General features: G+C 40.1%; 1 pseudogene; it reads right to left on the reverse strand.

Annotated features, from left to right (window-relative positions):
• Positions 1-4,310: 4,310 nt before the first annotated feature.
• LOC127690415 (uncharacterized) lies at positions 4,311-4,419 on the reverse strand (annotated as a pseudogene).
• Positions 4,420-5,515: the final 1,096 nt, after the last annotated feature.

The raw sequence follows: 5,515 nt of genomic DNA on the forward strand, positions 1-5,515 counted from the left end.
TATGCACACACTGGACACTTGGAGCTTTCTTTCAACACATCAAGCAACCGGGGTATACACTCAAATTATTCCTACCATGGACCACAGAAACAGAAAACGTCTTAATGAAAAATACAAGTTTTCACAGGTGGTGTGTGATATAGGTTAGGGAATCTTCCATAGAGACCAAACAGGTTTGCCTGATCTGCCTTTGAAGCATAAAAAAATACATGAAAGCACCATTTCTTAAATGCATGTAACCTGTTCCCTGTGGGATGACAGTCACTCAAGTCAAATAGCTTTAACTATGGTCAAAGAAGGAAATCTGTATTCAAATAATGGTGCCTAAAATTCATTCCTTGGTACAGCGAAACTGTCCACTCTTAGCCTCAGCTACCATAGAAGTAAAATCCTTTGGAGACGTGAAGGATATTGAAGTACAGCCTTTTTACAATGAGCTTCAAAGTCTAAAAATGGTTTTTACTTTGAGTTTTTACCATAGTAAGAGCCAAGATTTTAAACTCTACTAAAAACAAAACAAAAAAGATATTATGTTTTAATGTTCATTTAATAATATGCCCATCATTTTTATTGTTGGTATAAGAATATATATTGTGTTGAATATAATAAAAATTAAAAATTAAAATAAAAAACAAAAAGTGTGAAATTGTCTTTTTCATGAAGTACAAAGCTCCAGATATTCTGTTGCATCACTGAATAATGGATCCATTACCAGTCTGCACTTGACTACACTTTTCCATCTTGACTGCAACTAGAATATGTCAGTGGAAGGACCAAAGACCTTAGCAGACAATACTCAACATGATCTAAGCTTTAAAATATTTTCTTTCCTTTCAATTTCAGGTAGCATCTAGAAATCAAAGATCTGGTATGTATTATGGAATAACTCTCTAAGATATATTTTAGATGGTAATGGTGTAATAATTTGTTTTTTGTGTGATGGACAAGTGTGATCTCGGCTGCTTACTGGTGATGTTTTTGTTGTTGTTGATGATGGTGATGTTATTTTTCCATTTTTTGCAGGAAGCACAAATTCCACGTCACAAATAATGGCCATGTGTCTATGGCTGCTGTGTTTAACTGTGATTTCTTTACTTAAAAGGAGATTTTGTTTATGAAGGCATATCTAAATCTTTTTTACCAAGAAAAAGATCCCAATTATCCAAACCACATCCTAGTAGAAAGGTTATAAATTAAGAAATCCTAATACAGTCATCTACAAAAATGTGTTCAAACTTCACTAGGGCCATGTAAGGCCAGGCTATATACTTATATTCCTTCACAGATGAATGAATCAGAGTATAGAGATAATTATGGGACTCCTTAGCTGTACCTCTCAAGAGACACTTTTTACCCCATCAAGGGCACAATAATCTCTATGGAAAAGTTACATCTTCTGGCATCTGGCTGCCATAAGGCAAATTGATAGGGATCTCACACACTATCCTGGCTGCGGCAGAGGTCAGAGTACATGGTAGTGTGTCAATCAGAAGGCAGCAGACACTCACAGCTCTGAATGGTAAAGAAGCACATGCCACTTTTCAGGCGACCGAGCCTGAAAATTAAATTCAGTACATGAAAATGCAGGGGTGGATATTCCCCAACAACTGGGTTTCTCATAGCATGTCCCACTCCAGTAAGATCTGGAGAAAAGCTTTTGCACACTAGATAACATCAGCTTGGGCACAAAGAGCCACACAGTTTAGGTACAGTGTCCACTAAGAACTCCAGTCTTCATTTGCTTGCTTTTTGCAGGATCATTATTCCAGAAAGGCATTTCATTTTATTTTGAATTTTGCTGTTAACATAATTTTATTAATTTTGATAAATTTATGCAATGTGTTTGGTCATATTTATCCCTTATAACTGTGTTCACATAATCACTCTCCCTTTTCAATTTTTCTTGAATTCATATCAATAAAAAAACTTTCTGGTCCAATTTATCCTAAACATGTTTAGGGACATCCACTGATGCTTAGGTTGACATTCTAGGAACAATTTCTTCAATTAAAACTGTAACTCTCTCAGACCAAATCCATAAACTAACAATAACTTCTTAATTAGGGATGAGAAGGGCTTCTGATCCTCTTCCCTTCAAAGCACAATACTGTCTTCCTTGACTTTGTGGCGGTCCTATATAAGCATCCAGCAATATACAGTTAAAAGACAGCTAGACTCTGAACATCAAGGATCCTTTGTCATGGGTAGTTAAATTCTATGTTGCCTTTTGGACATTTCAACATTGTAGCAATATGGACAATTCCATATTGTCATCTCAGTGGTTTTACATAGTCATCAGAGAAGCGTGTTACCAGACATCCTCTTGTCCACATGTGTTTGTCTGCATAATCAGGCTTTCACCAATGAGGTGATGTGTTTATTGGATCTATTATGAGTTAGAACATGTAGCATCATTGGATTAGTTCGTCCCTATCATATCCAAAACCATGGCTTTCAGTTGTGCCCATGATTGCACAATCTGCAATCCTTGATTTAGAGTTTTGGTTGCAGAAATGTCTAGTACAAGATCATCCTTGTTTTTTTCTTTTTAATTTTGCTATTGGTCTTTGTGAATTTCACATCATACACCCCAATCCTACTTATCTCCCCCTCTCCTTGTACCTACCCTTCACCCTTGCTACAATCCCGCAACATGGAAAAAGTACTGTGGAAGCTGTAGTGTATCACACTGTGTCCCACTGTATGCCCTTTTGTCCATACGTCTTTGCTTACAAATATTCCCTGTAATGGCTTGTTGATCTGGAACAGTCTCCTGGCTTCTGATGCTCTATCTGAGGTTCTAATGCTGGATATCTTCTGGAATACTCTGTTGTTGCCCTGTGGCATGGAGTTCCTGATGTTTTTTATCTATAGAACCAGCAGTTGATCGATGGGGTAGGCGTTGGGTTGAGCAAATTCAAAGTCTGGGAGGCCTGACGTATCTAAGTTGGCCAGATTACCAGATCTCCCACTTTCACACACCCAGAGCCAGCTCTCTAGCAACCCCTGTAATTAGGGCTAGTTCTATCCTGCTGCCCAGGCAGGGTGAAAAACCCCCCTTCCCAGTGTTGCATTTAGTGTGGGACATGATTGGGGATAGCTCTCCCACCTGCTATAAATGGCAGAGGAGCAGAGAGAGGAGGGTGGCATCTCTCCTTTTTCTACACCACAGCCCAGCAGATAAGAAAATTGGGATGGCTCTCCTGTATTCACATCTTCTTGGATCGCTTACCTGCATGCCCCTCATGCAGGGGCAGCTCTACTGTGCTATCCAGGCAAGGCACAGGATATGCTCTCTGAAATGCTGAAGGGAATGAAGGGCAGGGATAGCTCCCCTGCTTTCATGGCAACTTGGCCAGATCTCCATCCTGCCATAGATGGTAAGGAGGGAGAGGGTCAGAGTGTATCTCTTCCTCATCTAAACCACTATATGGGAGGTGAGTAGAGCCAGCTCTCCAATGCTCCTGTCCTCAGGACTGGCTCACTCAGCCTTTAGCCATCAACATGTCACCATGCAGTAGCCCACACCAGAGACATTTGCCTGGCCTTTGGTGGTACCAGATTTCTGATGATGCAGGTCAATGCATCATCACAGACCAGGATCCCACCATGTTCCCAGGTGGCATCACCAACTACTCACATCACACTGTTCGTGACTACCCTTGAGTCTCCAGTTCCTTTCTTCCTTGTACTCACAGCCTTCTGTTTCCCTTTCTATTCAATTTCCCCACCACTTACTTGCTCCTCTTAGTGGAGCCCAGTTTCTCTGAGTGTCTAGAGTCATCTCAGGAGTGGTCCCTGGAGTGTATGTCCCACTTGTATATTATGGCACTGGGCAGGGGTCATCTTGAGCATGGTCTGCCCTCCCCAAGCCTGCCCAGTACATGACTGGTGGTCATCTCAGATTAACTCCCTGTCCAGACTCCATGGCAGTGTCCTAGTGGTCATTACAGTCTTGCTTCTGCCTGATTGGCCACATATGAAGGTCATCTATCTCCAACCCCCTCCTGCCCAGGCCCACCTTCCCACAAGGAGTTCTGCTAGTCTCTAGCTTGTTCTCTGTTCTCAGAGTCTGTCTGAGCCTGAGCATCGGTGCTGGGCTCTAGACTCATGCTCCTCTCAGGCTCACTGTTTTCAGTAAATGTTAGATTACTAATCATTCACATGTTCATAGATCAAAACCGAGTGTAGCAGTATAGGGCAAAACCAGAACAGGGAAGTGGGAAGGGTTGGGTGGGAAAACGGGGGGAGGGAAGGGGGCTGATGGGACTTTCGGAAAGTGGGGGTCTAGAAAAGGGGAAATCATTTGAAATGTAAATAAAAAATATATCGAATAAAAAAAAGTATAGACATAGCTTCTCTCTTCTGCCACCTACTGACACACATGTGACATAGCAGTCACATCTGCAATGTCCCCCTCTTCTTTTTTTCATAGTGAATTTTAAACTAGACTAGGCTAGAGCCCTTTTCATCACTGTCATCATCATCATCAATAGAAAGGGCAAAGATAATAATAATAATAATAATAATAATAATAATAATAAATTAATAATAACACTACTAATGCTAATAATAATAATAAATAAAATGGCCCCAAGAGGACTATTGATGGAAGGAGAATTTGTAGAAACTAGTCTTGTCCTTGGTAGGTTGATCAAATTCCAGGATAGACACATGCCCATGAATATATTATTAGCCCTAATTGAACTTGGTGGGTTATTATGATAAAATGAAAAGCATCTGAAGTTGGTAAAAAGTCTAGACATAGGAATGCAGCCAGGAGGATTTGGGGTATTGGGTGGGAATGAACAGGATCAAAATACATTATATGGAGTTCTCAAAGAATTAATAAAATATTTCATTTAAAAATGTGATGAGGAAACAATAAGCAATCCCGTGCACACTCATTCCCTGTGTAGCCATGTCTCACGTCAATTCATGTTGAGGGTTTGTACAAGTTTGGCCAACTTTCCTCAAATGACAACTTGATTCAGAATGACTTGGAGTCTGAGTCATCACAGAAGACATGCAAGCATGAGTTGCCTCTCAGTGTGTATACTTGGTCAGAATCACTGGATGAAAGGAAGCTGACAGGCTGAAGACACTGGAGAAATGATCTATTTACTGGTTCAGAGCCCTTCTACAACTTAGAAATTCATATATTGACTCAGAAATCGAATGCAAAGTATCTATTTTTTTGTTGGTTATTTCTGTCAGGGTATTTGGCCAGGGCATCATGGATATAACTAATATAGAACACAGGGATAAAAAACTAGAAGAAATGTATTCTTACCTTCCAAACTCACTTGAAGTGATATAATATATTCTCCATAAGCTGTAAAATATTCTGGATAGCCAAAAAAAAGAAAAAAGAGAAAAAAGAAAAAAAAGAAAAGAAAACAAACAAACAATGGGCACTGTCCTAAACAGTCAGTTTCTGCTCTGAATTTGGTCTGTCCTGTCTAGTGGAACTATCCTCACATTTCACAGCACCACAGAGCACTTGTGCAGTTGT

This window comes from Apodemus sylvaticus, chromosome 7 (assembly GCF_947179515.1).
Source record: "Apodemus sylvaticus chromosome 7, mApoSyl1.1, whole genome shotgun sequence".
Classification (NCBI taxonomy): Eukaryota; Metazoa; Chordata; class Mammalia; order Rodentia; family Muridae; genus Apodemus; species Apodemus sylvaticus.